Source organism: Barbus barbus (genome assembly GCF_936440315.1).
Source record: "Barbus barbus genome assembly, chromosome: 3".
NCBI classification, from domain to species: domain Eukaryota; kingdom Metazoa; phylum Chordata; class Actinopteri; order Cypriniformes; family Cyprinidae; genus Barbus; species Barbus barbus.
This window is the reverse complement of record NC_136731.1, coordinates 31,277,013-31,293,401: the sequence shown is the minus strand read 5'-3', so window position 1 is coordinate 31,293,401 and position 16,389 is coordinate 31,277,013.

Below are 16,389 nucleotides of genomic sequence, written 5' to 3'. Positions count from 1 at the left end.
GGGATTTATGCTCAGCTGGTACTCCAGACTCCTCAGGGAACTCCTATAAACCAGAGGTCAAAGGTCAAGGCTTCTGGCTGACCAAATTGACCCAACGCAGCCCTCTTACCCGGTTAACGGCTCTCCGATCGTTATCTGATCAAATCGCCCTTCAAAGCTCTCACAGGAACAATGCACACAGACAGAAAATTCATGACACATCTCGCTTCTAAAAGTCATTAGCGGCTGTACGCTCGGCTGATTGAATGGAAAAATGAGGAAATCTGAATCCCCCATTCAAACTGAAGCTCCTATTGTGAATACCAATGGAGACCTTTAGACACCTACCAGACTTTTATAAAACTGCTCCACCTTTGTTCAGAAAAAAATATATATTTATTTATTTATCTATTTATCTATTATATTATATAAATATCTTTCTCTTTCAGCATTTTCTCTCTTTTCGAAGACTGTTGTTAAAACTGCATATAATGGTTGATACAATGGTAGACGAGATAAAAAAAACAAAGAAACAAAAAAAAAACCAGTCACTCAAACTGACATCAAGCCTGCAGACGGGAAAGGAAACGATACAACTGTTATTTGAGCTGACAGCAGAGATTTCTGCTTTTGCTGTTCTTTTTCTCCAAAACATCTACGGTAAAGCAACACTGCACGCCTGGAAGCCACACAAACACTTGCATGTGTGAGAAAGGCAAAAGAAGACTGCGATAGGACGATAGCAGTGGGTTTATTAGAAGGTATCTGATCGATATCCATTCGAGTTTTAATTTGCTGTGAGCTTCTGCAGGCAGTCCTGGGAGGATGATTGCTCTGAGACTGTTTGGATGAGTGCCTCAACCAGTCTGCCTTACTCTCTCCGTTAATGAGATCTCGCTACTCTAGCACACAGACACACAAACCTATTTCAGCCTTTCAAATGAGTAGAGGCTTTTTCTCACATACTCACAAGTGTGAACAGGGTGTGCAGGGTGCAAAGACACTAACCCACATCCGTAAGAAAACTTAGGCAGAGAAAGAACTTTCTTTAGACTGCATTGCAGTTACCAATATACAGATGCAGTAGGCAAAGGAATATGCTATGCTATCTTAAACATTATAGGCTCACTATAAAACTGCTCAATACAACTCATGCACTACAGTGCAAGGCTTCTGAAGTCATATGATAGATTTGTGTGTGGACCAGAACAAAATTTAAGCTGTCATTCACTGAGAATTCACTGAAAGAGTCAGAAAACAGACATTAATGTTTCTCAGTAGGGAAACAGCCATGTTGAACTACAGATAAGCCTTTACAGAATGTGTGTCACTAAAGAATCCATGCCACTCGCCCAGCAGTCACTGCTTATCTAACTTTCTTAGACATTTTCTTCTTGACAGTATTAATCATACAGAGCAACACTTTGACTGTGAATGTTTTCTAGATGGATTTTGCACTTGTTTCCAATGGAAACAGCTGTATAATGTCACTGGCATCAGTGCTATAAACTAACTATAGTCTAATTCATTTCAATCCTACAGTTGCATTTACCTTACAGCAGAGTTTACTATAATCAAACTTTAACTCGCAGGAAAATAGATCTCAAGGAGCAGGACTGGGTGAACATAAACTATCCTACAACTTCAATATAAACTGTACACTGAATCAATTGCTCAATGTGGCCTGGGTAACATTAATATATTATTATTATATTATACTATAATAAGGAAAGGAAAGTAGTGACCCATGCTCAGAATTTGTGTTCTGCATTTAACCCATCCAAGTGCACACACACACACACAGCCATCTGTGAGACTCGAACCAACCTCCTTTGGGTTACAAGTCCGACTCTCTATCCATTAGGCCATGACTGTCCCTAATTTTAATATTTTAATCATAGGTATTTTAATTTTAATAATAGGTTTTAATATATTATTATAGTATCAATTCTTATTATTTTTTTATTTTTTTTATTTAATTTAAGTCTATTTAGAGTTGTTTTTATTTCAGTTTTAGTTTTAATTTTATTACTTCAACTTATTTTCGTTCAGTCAGTTGACAAGGCAAAATTTAATTTTTAAGTATAGGTTTTTCATCTACTATTAATATTTTATTTAAGTTTTTTCAGTTCTGTTTGGGTAATGATCCAAAATACTGGTATGCCATTATTCTAAAATTACATATAGATTAGCACTACTGGCTAAAAATGAACCTAAAAATGAATCACTCATAAGAATAAAAAAAAATGCTGTTAAAATTATATTTAGTTTTCAATATTAAATCACAGAAATCCCTTGAAAATCACAGAAGAGCTGTTTGTAATCAAAATTACACCCTAATAATATAATTCAAATGTCCTCCATGAAAATTAGATTTTACATTACTTATCTTTGCGGTCTCAGAAATCCCACTAAACCTGGAGCAACAACTGATTACTTCCCAGTATGGTCTGAAAAACATCAGACAATAATTTAAAAAAAGAAATGCCGTGTATGACATACATTTAGAGGTGTATTATGGGAAGAACTCAGACTGTGTCTGTACATGTGAGGCGGTTTTGTAGCATATGTGAGTTGGCAGACACATCTTCAGTAGTAACAGGATTGTCTGTGAGCTCTTTATAATCAGGACTCCAGGGATTTCTTACAGGTCTCTTTTTCTGGCTTTGTTTTCTCCTTGCCTTCACCACTCCACCCCCTTTACAGAGAAAAAAAAACAGAAAAAAAAAACACTGAAAAAAATGACAACAGTGCAATTTTGCTGAGATGGCAATTCCATGCAGGATGAATTCCTCCATCTGTTTACTGCTGCTTTTGACACCCGCATGATTAAATACTACACCATCACTCTTCATCACACTAGGGTTTACTGTACTTTCTCTCCTTAATACATGCTAGAAACACCACAGTCAAATATCCTCTATGAATATGAAGTAATATATAAACAAGCCACTACTGAACCACTATGATCATCAATTCCACTAGCCAATGTTGCTGTCAAAATCTTGTTTAAAGTGGGAAAAAACAATTAATGCAACACAGCCAAACAAATGTGTCAACGTACATCATAAAGTTGCAAGTAACAGAAAACCGAAAGCAGTGATGGGATGTGGAAAAGGGCACATTAAAGAGAAAGGAAGAGAAGATGACAAGATAATTGCAAACATAGTGAAAAGTGCCAGGACTAAAGAATGCAAGTGATTTTTGCTTTCTGAAGTCATTATTTAAAAAGGTAAGTCCCAAATGGTTCTTTGCAGAATATTCTGGATCAAACCGCGTAATTAAAGCCATCTCCTCCTCGCTGCATGTGTTCGGAGGGAACTACACAAAGAGGAACCCCCCTGCAACAAGGAGATTAGGAACAAGCAAGCTGTCAGGTACCCATGATCCTCTTTTTTGCTCTTTTTTCAAATCTCCTCTGGGTTTTAATTGTGCTTCGGCTCAGGCCACTGGTGAGCTAATTGCGCTTTTATCAAGTGCCAAGTAGAGTAATTTACCTAAAAATGAGGCTGTTTCCTTGGCAACCCACATCATACACAGGGGCAAGTCTCTGCTTACTGTGACAAACTCAACACATGTGCACAAGCTTACATATACTTGACTTATGCCTGACAACAAAGCACTACATCAACATACAGAATTACAGAGAGATATAGATAGATAGATAGATAGATAGATAGATAGATAATGTACCTTCTTCCATAACACGCAAATGCTACGTATGTGCATGTCTGCATGTGAGGTTATAGCCTCTTTGGAGCTGATTAGTGGGGCTAGACAATTGTCCCTGTTTACCAGTCCCATGTTAGCTATTTGAAGCAGCAATCCATAACCAATGTTCACAGGATGACACTCTGGGATTCAACCAAGAGCACAACACTCAGCCAAATAGATCAACAGAACACATAAATTGGAGGACTATTAATTCTGAGCAAGAGTGTGAGTAACAGTATACCATTCTTCTGTAGTCATAAGGCTGCCGGTCATCACAGAACAACAACATGATTGCAATTAAGATATTTTTCAATAAACAGTACATTTATAGTAACTTACATTTTAGGCATGGTGTTGGCAGTTATTTTGTGTATTTTTGCACCTTGTTCATCTTCCACTAAATGGTTCATTCATTTGCGCCTGTCATGTGACAAATGAACAAAAGACTCATAAATAGCCTAAATATGTTCCTCATGCATTATCTTTGGCTGCATTATGGGGTAAGTATTTTCTAATTGTGAATATGAACAAGATTGCATAGGAAGGTGGATGTGGTTGGGGAACTTAGCTGTTGAAAATATAACGTTTAACACCACTCTGACTGAAATGACCGAATCAGTAATTTGAACGAAACGATTGCGTAAATGATTCAATGACTCATTCATTGATACATTCATTCTGGAATGATTCAGTGTGTTTGAACGAATCAATTGAGTCTTTGATTCAACTGACTTACTTGTAAACAACCCCTCACAGCCTATAAATAAGGAAAAGGGTTCTTATTCTTTTTCGCCAATTGAATTGACTTAAATGACTCTCGCTTCAAAAAATACAAACACAACCCATAAAGCACAGGCTTTGTTATTAGGCTATTTCCTTCTTTCGCGTCTCAGTTTCTCTCTCTCCAGTAATTGACAAACATAAATCCTAACATAAGTCCTGGAGCCACTCCTGCACAATCCGCTGTTATCACATGTGCACGCTGCTCATCAGTGCTGATCTCAGGCTGACACACGGGCTCACCACAGGGCACCGCTTCATTAGACACACCGCATCTGATCAACTCCTCCACAGGGGACAATAAAGTCACCACAGACGCTGGCGAGCAGCTGACCACTGCAGCACAGTGATGGGTCACTTAATGAAGTGAAGTCTATTGGATGAGTGTGTGGTGCAGGTGAGTGTCACAGTCCTGCAGCTCCTGGGGTTTGGCAGAGTGCACGGATGAAAAATTGAGCTTACAGTCTTGTAAACAGATGCTGCCTGGAGTGATCCTCAACACTGACCTGGTCAGTCCAGCATCTCCAACACCAGATGATGTTCACCAAGTGTAATGTTTTAGAACCTAGATAAAAATCATTATTATCCACAAGCAATCCACACAACTCCAGTCCATCAATGAACATCTTGTGAAGTGAAAAGATGCGTGATTATACTTAACAGATTCATTATTAAGACATTTTTCCTCTGGCCAAAATAGTCCCCACTTCCTCAAGTGAAATAGTCCACCCCGTCACATCAAAATCCACTGACATATTTGTTTAGAACTGTTTTTACTTGTAAATATTGCTTAATCTGAGCATATTTCTCGCTTGATTTTAGCCAGAAGCAACTGTTTTATGTTTAAAAAATACACATCTTAATGATGGATTTGTTTATTACAAACACACAGCTTTTCACTTCACTAGACATTATTTGATAGACTGGAGTCTTGCGGATTATTGTAATGTTTATATCAGCTGTTTAAACACTTAGTCTGATGGCACCCATTCACTGCAGAGGATTGATTCAAGTGAAGTAATGCAAGATTTCTCCAAATCTGTCCCAAAGAAACAAAGTCATCTTCATATTGAATGGCCTAAGAGTACATTTTCTTAAATCAAATTTTTATTTTTGGGTAAACTATTCCTTTCTGTTAGCCCCCACTGGATTTATGTATTTATTGTATTGAATTTATGAATTTATTGTACTTATTTTAGTTTAGTGCCATGTGCACGCAAATGACTTTGATAATGACTTAAAATAATGTAAAATAAACATTAAATTATTTATTTAGAAAAAATAAGGAAATATTTTATTGCATTTAAATAAAATAAAAAATAAAATAATCAGTTGCAGTTCCTGCAGCAGCCAAGCAACTACCATTGAGATGAATGTAAATGCTAACGGCTAGCTTTTTTATGGACCTCCTTGGAGAAATACAAAAAATAACCAAAATGAGATGTTTATCCTCCAGATCGTCCATTTCCTTGTGATGTCAAAGCAGCTGCTAAGACAGACGCATAGATCTCACTTGTGTTCAGTCCCGGTGCCACAATTCATGTTTATTCAGCTTAATTATCTCCCTATCTCTCCCTCTCACTCTCTTTCTCGCTTTATAATAAGTGGGTCATTGGCAAGGGCTCAGAAAAGCCTGATGCAGATTATTTTTAGAACTAAACAACTGTTGGCTAAGAGGCACATTCAGTGTTAGGACTAGTCTGTGTGGTTAATTTGCAGAGGAATACTAAAAAGAAAAAAGAAATGAATGAAAAATATCTTTAGGAGATGATGCATAGTGCACAGTTTCAACATGTTTGCAAAATGAATTAAAAATCAAAAAAATAAGTGCTAATAATTTAATTGGTTCATTTAAAAAAAACTATACAAAATAGTGTTATTTTAGTGTAATTTATAGGCTATGCTATTATAGTATTGATTAATATTTTGAATTTTATTATTTTATTGTTTAGTGTAGATTTCACTAATTTAGTTATGTGCATTTGTCATTTTCATTATTTGCTTCATAAACTAAAACTATATATATATATATATATAGCTAATAGGATGTGTGTGTGTGGATTCAACTACACCAAGCAGCTTCATTACAGAAGCAGCAGGGGGTTTCTGTGGGTTTAACTATGCAAATAGTATTAATTTAAGAGAGAATTATGCTCTCCTAACCTTATACTCTATCCTCTATGGCCTAATGGCCCAATTCTGCTGGGAAGAGGTCTGCATCATACAGGCTCCAGGGCAGAGATATTTTCTAATTGACCAGCCCTGCACTGTTCAGACAAAATAAACACAATCTTCAGCTGGAGGTTAAGAAGTTAGCTTCATCACACTAATTCATGCTGGGTGAAAAAAGGCCACTCTTTAAGAGTTGCTGCAAATTGAACCACTATTGATATTTTAATACTGTTTTTTTCAGCAGCCTAATTTGACCTCTCTTTCATTTTGCTCTGCTCATCTTGTAATCAGCTCGCTCAGGGACGGTTAAGTAAGTTAACGCATGCAAAACTCACAGCTCTAAACAAAACACAGTAAAGTGTGTAGGAGGCTGTGCTTTTTAATCACTAATTATGCCAATGAGGTTTTACTAATTAAGTCACTGAGTTCTCTGCTGATGAGTGTGTGTGTGTGTGTGTGTGTGTGTGTGTGTGTGTGTGTGTGTAAAGAGCGCTATTACATTGTAATCTTGCATACATTCATGGTTTCACATGAAAATCGTATTAAAATAGTATAAAAAAAATCTTAGTATTAGTAAAAAAAAATAGTAAAAATCTTAAACTGTATTTTTCATTTGAATAATTTCCGAAATGAAGATAACCTGTAAGAAATATAGTAATTAAAGCATCAAACCATGTAAAAATATATTCAACAGTTTCGTTCCACCTCAGACTGAGCAAGAGGTTTTTACTGAAAAAAACACAAATATAAAATATTTTAAAATACTAGTTTATCTGTTATTATAATATAAAGATTTGTATTTTTATTTACATTTTTTTAGCATCCTTCAATTTAATCATGAAATTTTTAAATATTTTTGTAAAAAACAAAAAAAGTATCTATCATCTTAAGAAGACTCTTCTTTAAATATAATTAATAGGGAAACATGATTTGTGCAGATGCAAATTACATTACAGCATTTTTTTTTAGGTGTAAACTCTAAAAATAGTTCAATCCAAAAGTATTGTTTAGTGAAAAACGTTGAAGATTAGCCGATAGGCTGTCAATTCATTAAATGATGAGCTGTTTCCTCTAAAAAGCCATTTATTCAGCATAGTGAAGCCTCTCCTACATTGACATTGATTCCAAAAAATGTGCTCTGACTTTATTCACCAGTTTACGTCAGAGTAGAGCCATTTTGGAGAATATCCGCTGGACGGAAACTGCGCACACTCTTCTGTGTCAGCCGCACCGTGCGGATACGTACACATTTTCCGTCCAGTGGATATTCTCCAAAATGGCGCTAGGGTGACGCGGAGGAGACAAATTTGAATAAAGTCGTTATTTTTCTGTACCTTGATTGTGTAAGGACCCTTGCTGTCTATGGAGGGTCTGTGAACTCTCAGATTTCATAAAAAATATCTTCATTTGTGTTCTGAAGATGAACGGTGGTCTTACGGGTTTGGAACGACATGAGGGTGAGTAATTAATGACAGAATTTTCATTTTTGGGTGAACTATCCCTTTAACGCTTTTTGGCTAAAGGTTGCAGGCTTGCCTTCTAGTGGCTTTGGCACCGATCCATACTTCAAAAATCGACCGGAAATAGTAGACCATCTGGGGACTTTTGGCATACTCTTTTCAACATGCTATGCTTTGGGACACACTTATTCTTATATTTAGGATGGATTGTATGAACATTGGGACACAGGGCAGTGTTCATAAGCGCAGCACTGCTTTGTTTACAGCAGTAAACTAGGATACACTATATTGTTGCTGTTCATAAGCGCCACCTGCTGGCAGAGAGTGAATTTGCAGCTCATTCAGCCCGTCTGCTGTTTTTGGTTCGTACAGATGTTTTATGAAGTAGGCCTATTGTTTCACAAAGCTAAAGTCAGATCATTGCTTCAAATTTCGAAATTACTCCATCTAATTTAAATCAAAAACTTGCTACTCGTGCTACATGTGTGCAGCATCTTTGTTTGGATTTTGACTAAAATGCAGTGGTTACCTCTCATTTTAAAAGGAAAGAGCATAGGAAAAGATTTAATTTATTTTTTATTATTTATTTATTTGATTTGGCATTTGTTTTGTTTAGCTTTGTTACTTGACATATTTCAGTTTCACAAAGAAATGTGCAGCATTTTGTCAGAGAAATAATAAAAGGACACCTCATTTATTTGTCTTAAATCTCATTTTGTTAAAAAAAAATTGTTAGAAAATCGTATGGTGAAATCAGTATAGTGAATCGTATCATGTCGTGAGTTGAGTGTATCGTTACAATGATCAATATTTTTACTTTAACAAAAATCGTGTCACATATGTGATATGAGCAAGTAAAATCTAACAGCTGATTAATAGCGGTGATAAACTGTTTAAAAAATGGCCAGTTATATCATCTAAAACATACTTTCCCATATGCCAGTATATACATTTTAACCTAAAATTATGATACTGAAAAAATCATGTCACTGTCCATTTGTCAGCTCCCCAGCAGACAAAAACTGATGCTTTCATTGGCTTTCTTTGCATATCTCCTCTTCTCTCTTTATCTATGTCTTGATAGAGCACAATTTAAACATAAGACAGAAGAAGAAGTAAATAATCTCCCATAACATCCAATCCAGACTCATTCTCTCTCAGCCAGTCTATTTATTAGTGCGCCTCATCTGGGCTGAGCACCTGCTCTGTGTGTCCAGAATGAGTTCAGTGTGTGCTGACAGAGGACTGATCTCATTCGAAGCCAGGTTATATTGGCCTGTCACTCCAGGGCCGTTTGAGCTGGAAAAGTGCGAGTAAGGGCAGAGAAGGGGGGCAAATAATTGGAGCTGCAGGGCTTCAGGTGTAATAACAGATCTGCTGTTCCCCGGAGCCTCGTTCTGCCTAACAACAGACCCGCTTTAGCATCTCCTGCTGTTCCTGCACGTATATTCAAAGACTAACACAACCTTATTGTTTATGACACAAAATCTCAAGAGATTATTCTGTCTCTCACTACAGGCACAATGCTGCTGAAATGCAAGATATTTGGAAAAAAGGCAACTAGACTGACTAGCATCTGATGATTTTGAAGCTTATAACACTGAAATAAGTGTCTGTGGTTGTAATCACACCGTAGTCATAATGGTTATTGTAGTTGTCAATTAACACAAAGATACAAATTGTGATGAAGAATAGTGATTGGCTGATTAGCGTGTCAATGTAAATCCACAATCTGCAAATCAAGTCAAGCTGGTGCAGTCACGTCCAAACCAAAATCAACTTGAAATGATATGTGAGGGAAGTTTAGTACAAACTCAGCTAGTGAGAATATTAATTATGAGATTCAACAGCAGCTCTCTGACCCTGACCATACAACGCTTTCTGCCTCTGATGGCCTTCATGCAGTGAATATTCACCGCTAGATGAGTGACTGAACAGGATCTTGGATCCCCTCCACACCAGACAGACTCACTGGCCTGGCTCTGCATTCACTGGAATTAAATCAGGCACTTTTACAGATGGCCCAAGTGAATTATTTAAGGCCGTAATAAAGTTATGGCTGCCATTAATTTGGAGTTTGATGGGGTTATCCTTTAACTGAGGATCCTGGGCAAACATGAAGTATTTATTGTTTTCACAGATTTGATTAGTCCTTCATGGTCTCGTCTCAGACTCAGTGTCATGTATCTCTGACGCACAGCACTGAGGCTGCGTGGCCTATCTGTGGATGTCAGATGAAATTCAAATGCTACACGTTTTTATTTTAGACCATAATTTAATATTATTATATTTATTTATTTAAATTCTAACATACACAATTTACATTAAAATGCTTCTTTTAAACAGCGTTTCTTTTACTGTTTAATTTCATATAGCCTACTATTCCTAGTTTCCACTACACACTCTAAAGAAATGCTGGGTTAAATACAACCCAGTGCTGGGTAAATATTGTTTTCAACTAACAATTGGGTTAAACGTTTAATCCAACTTTCTGGGCAGTAACCCAACCACTGGGTCTAAACAACCCAATTGCTAGGTTTGTCTATATTTTACCCAGTGCTGGGTTGTATTTAACCCAGCATTTTTTAGAATGCATGAAAGCAGCATAATTATTTAATATCAACAGGTACTCAGACTGTGCATATCGAGTGCATGCTTTTAGCTTAACGCCGTGTGACAACATGTATTTGTTGTGCTGTTTTTTTTTCTCAAAGCATGGGGGTGGTGATGGCGCAGTGGATAAGACACATGCCTTTGGTGTGAGAGACCCGGGTTCGAATCCACTGTGAGACACCAATGTGTCCCTGAGCAAGACACTTAACCCCTAGTTGCTCCAGAGGCGTGCGACCTCTGACATATATAGCAATTGTAAGTCGCTTTGGATAAAAGCGTCAGCTAAATGAATAAATGTAAAGCATAGATGTGTTAAATGAACAGTCTCTTTTTTTCTGGGCAATAACATAACCTATACAGAAATTGTCTTTGAAAAAACACCTATCATAAAAAGGTCACTGCATTCCCTCTATAACATTGTAATTTTGATAAGGAGTGCATGCATTTAGATGCATTTGAGGAAAAGTTATCTTCACTGCTTGTCTGTATATCATCAAGTTGCCTAAATCAATAAATGCAAAAAATAATTAGCTTAGTGTTATGGGAGCATATGAAAACTTCTGTTCCTCCAAGACTGTCATCGCTTGCCCCCCGCACTGAATTCACAGCACACTCAGCATGCAGAATTTTGATTAGCATTAGTGGGGTACATATTTCCTGTCTTGTCAACAGTCCTGTTTGGCCCGAACAAACGCATGGCCCATGTTAGGCAAGCATTAATATTCATCCTTTTCCATCCAGCTTGCTCTGTCTGAGCTCCCTGAGGTATTCACGTCTGATCAGGACAAGCACTCACCCATGTGAGGAGCCTGATGAGTGTAGGAGGCTTAATTAATCAAAGCCGTCTCTATTGCTCTCTGTGATTCATCTCTTTTCCTTCAACTTTCTTTCCAATCCATGTTCAGCTCCCTCCGCCCATCATCAAAGTCCTGGTGCTGAGGGGAAATGGAAGCAATCTCCCATCTCTTTGCTGCGATTTGCGTCCTGTTGTTTCTGTGAACTCAAGATGTTTAATCAAACACACAGCAGGCCTGGGTCGTAATGACCCCGAAGCGTAACCAGTGAATCTGCTCTTAAAGAACACTTTGAGCTCCATTAGCTTTGCTTATACAAAGTGGGAAAAGAAGCATCTGTCTATAGCTTCTTATAGCTAGTCCACTAGTCAAAACAAGCAATGAAAGAGCTGATTGAGTATAATGTGGTCTGATATTGATGTTGTTATTTATCAATTATTCAATTTAGGAGTAACTATAAGGTGTTTTTAGTATTTTATTAATATTTTATTTGTATTTTTAGTAAAAGATGTGATATTAATACATATTAATAGTTTACTTATTATGTACAGTTCAAATATTTTAATTAATACTTTTATTCAGTAAGGATGCATTCAATTGATCAAAAGTGACAAAGACATTTATAATGTTTCATATAACTTTCTATTCATCAGAGAATCCTGTAAAAAATGTCCACAAAATAAAGCAACATAATTATTGATAATAATAATAAATGTTTCCTGAGGAGGAAATCAGCATATTAGAATAATTTGATTATATTAGCGTAATGATGCTGAAAATTCAGCTTTTTGCATCACAGGAATAAATTACATTTTGCAAAACATATACAATTATATATTTTAAATTGTAATACTGCTTCACAGTATTACTGTTTTACTGCATTTTTTTTTCATCAAATAAATGCAGCCATGGTGAGCATAAGAGACTTCTTTCAAAAATATAAAAAAATCTTTCGGACTCCAAAACATTGAACAGTGGTTTATATAGGTATGTATTTCTTCATCTTCTTATCCTGAAGTTAATGTAAAATCCTGTTATGTTCTGTTTTCCATTAGATGCTTCAATCAAAGTTAACAAACCAGTATATTCAGGTCTAGACAGGTATGAATTTTGAACTAACAAAGGTAAGAGCCACTACCAAGATCACTAATGCACGCAAACAACAGAGCATTTCCTGCCTCTGCTGTTGAACACTAGTATAGCTGTGGACTGTGCTGAAAATCCTATTACACAGAGAGAAAAATGTCATTACAGTAAGAGAGCTGTTTCTGATTCTATTTTCTGTTGCGATGAGGGAAACCCTTGTCAGGGCCGAGTGAAAGGTGTCTTCCATCAGATGCTATTGCTATTGTCTGAATGATAAGTCTTAATACACTTGTTTCAGCAGTAGATAGATTAGCGACAGGCTAATGCACCGTGAATGAAGCGCTGACACTTGTAGTCAAACACACAGGTGTCAAGAACCATCTCGTGGGGCCAGGAAACAGTCACTCTCTGAGCCTATAGCCAAAGTTCATAACACCTAAGACCATAAAAGCTCATAGAGCATGATAAAAATAGTGTTCTGTGCAAAAAAAAAAGAGATTAACTAAAGCATATTTGATAGAATTTGTTAAATAATGTATATAATATCATTTATATAAACTCTCAGAAAAAAGGTACAAATCATTTATATAAACTCTTTTTGAAAGGTACAAATATGTTCACTTTAGGTAGTAGTATGTACCTTTTTAGGTATCAATATACTCTTTTAGGGGTAAATTAGCTACAAATGTGTGCCTTTTAAAAGGGCACTGCCCAAGTGTCAGCTTTTGAAGCGTAGCATATATAATATAGCGTGTATATAATATGTAATACATTTAGCAGCTGCAAATAGTAGGACACTTACTCTACGTTTAAAAAAAAACTTTAGCATTATTTAACCAAATATCTAACCAAGTGGCATTTCTTTTAAAGATAAATAGCAGACACTGCTTTTTTTAAAGGCATCCCTGTAGTTCAAACAGTCAAGTTTTATCGTTTTTGAATCCATTCAGACGATCTCTGGGTCTGGTGGTAGCACTTTTAGCTTAGCTTAGCATAGATAATTGAATCGGATTAGACCATTAGCATCTCGATCAAAAATGACCAAAGAGTTTCCAGAATTTTCCTATTTAAAGCTCAACTCTTCTGTAGTTACATCGTGTACTAAGACCGACGGAACATGAAAAGTTGCGGAAAATGAAAGTAGTCCCAGCTGGGGACTACTTTCAGGCGGTGCATATCAGTTCCTTGATTATTACGCTGGAACGAGAGTATAGTTCCTAGCCATATAGGCCTAGAAAATTGCAATTCTGGAAACTCTTTCGTCCTTTTTGAGCGAGATGCTAATGGTCTAATCCGATTCAATGATCTATGCTAAGCTAAGCTAAAAGTGCTACCGCCAGACCCGGAGATTGGCTGAATGGATTCAAAAATGGTAAAACTCAACTGTTTAACTCTAGGGGAGTTGTAAAATTAGCCTATTTTCAAAAAAAGAGGAGTGTTCCTTTAAGGGTCATTAAAAAAAGTTCAGGTCAGTTTATTTTAAGGTCCAATTCTCACCATTAACAAACCATTAACTATGACTTTTGCCTCAATAAACTGCTTTTTAGTAAGGTAGTTGTTAAGTTTAGTATTGGGTAGGATTCGAGATGTAGAATGGTCATGCAGAATATGTGCTGCTTAAGCAGCCAATATGTTAATAATATGCATGCTAATAAGCAACTAGTTAACAGTGAGAATTAGTCCCATACTGAAGCGTTACCTAAGTTTGTTTACGGATGTCATTTTGTTTGATATTTTGCATCTCATGCAATTAAATTCAACATTTTAAGTGTGATTTTACTCTAAGTGTACAAAACCATCCTTACACATTATGGGACAATGTAAAATAGAAAGTATAAGGAAATGCATAATTCTCATTATAGTTTTCATACTGTAGGCCAATAGCACAAGATAAAGATGCTATTTTATAGAAATATCCCATGGTCGATCTATTCAGCCATTGTAACAGCATCTACTACAAAACCACTCCCAATATGGAGAGAGAGAGTAAAAAAATAATAAAAAAAAATCGAAATATCCAAGAGGGCATTATTAAAAGGTACAATGCGGAGTTGGGCCGAGTGCTGGGCTGCCACGCGTCTTAAATGAAAAATGGCTTTCTGTGTCCCAAGAGCCTGTGAGCACTGATGCCTTTAGATGCCCAAGCAGTCGAGCATATCAAACCAGGGACATGCAAAACAAGGGGGGAAAAATGAATATGCGAACAAAGGCGGAGCTCCTATCCCCTGGGGCATGAGGGCGAAGACGGGTGCGGGGAGAACTGAAATCACCTCATCCAGCAAGCTACATCATTTGCATGGTGCATAATCTCCAAGGCTCTTCCATGCAAATGCCTCATAATGTTGATACGGGAGACTTTCGAGTGGCTGTGAGGGGTGAATTTACATATACACTGCCAGCCAATGCAGGGCTCTAAATCACTTTCATTTAGGTGACACTTTCAATATACAGACTCTGATTTAGAGATATGGATAGTTCTCGCTTCTTTGAGGCCTGAATCGAGCCAGCATTGCCTAATATCAGATTTAATTCAGAGGTTTTGGCCCTCACCCTCCTCTGCCATGTCTATTCCCATTTTCTCTGAGGTAAATTCATTTAGGCTTACTCTTTCTGTTTTAGTTGAAGAGAGACACATTTAGTATGTTTATAATACACCGTTATTTAATAAAAATGAGAAAGAAAGAAAGAAAGTAAAGACATAATTTTTCTGACTGCTACCTGCTATCAAATTTAGCCATTTGTGTATTTAATTTAAGCAAATGAGTTAAGCACATTTGCGTTTTTGGACATTTATTCAAACAGGAGGCTACATTAAATAAAACAATAACAGGTTAAGTATAAATATAAGGAATGTATAATTAACAATATATTCACAATTTTAGCATTATGGACACTGAACGACTTTCCTGATGTTGTAATGTTAGCGATCTGAAATTAAATCTGTTTTATTTACCATATTTTCGTGAATAAAACACCGATTGGGAGGTTAGATTAGAGATGATGCAGTTTAGTAAACTGTACTAAATCTTTCAACACCATCTGATATTCATTCTTGTTTTTGTTTTTTTGTTCCATAACTAGTACAGAGGAAGAGATGGACGGTTTTCTTGCGCTCACTCTCTCTCTGCCGCCTGAACGGAGCAATATGTTACGTCATTAATGAAGACCAAAACAACGTTTAGCTATCGTTTGAATTAAGAGACACTGAATTATAAGACTTGATTAAAAGTAACATATGAACACAAACAATCAAACTTCTGGGTTTAAGTAATTCTGAGTTTCTGAGTAAATGTTTTTGCTTATAATCACATCCTCCACAAACAACTCATCTCACTAGAGCTCGTCATATACATTTGAGATGATAGATAGATAGATAGATAGATAGATAGATAGATAGATAGATAGATAGATAGATAGATAGATAGGATTTATGTTAACGTGTATTGGAGAAAGCACTATCGCACACGCACACAGCGGGAAGCTTATTAATAGCTCTAATTTGATAATCAGGCATAGGGATCTGGGGCGATTTGTAGAGGAAGTAATTGTGCCTGTAATTGTGGCTCAGTCCAGCTAAGGGCTTTCATTTCCTCTAATGGAGTGAGTGTGGCACAAGACAGAGGAACACAGGCTGTCAAAGCAGTCAAAGGACAGAGCAAAGATTTTACACTTATCCATTTATCATCCCTCCTTCATTTACATTTCCGCTCCTGACACTGATGAGGCCTATCAGATAAAGACAGAGATCATATCATACCTCAAGATAATAATCTTATTTGACACTATGATTC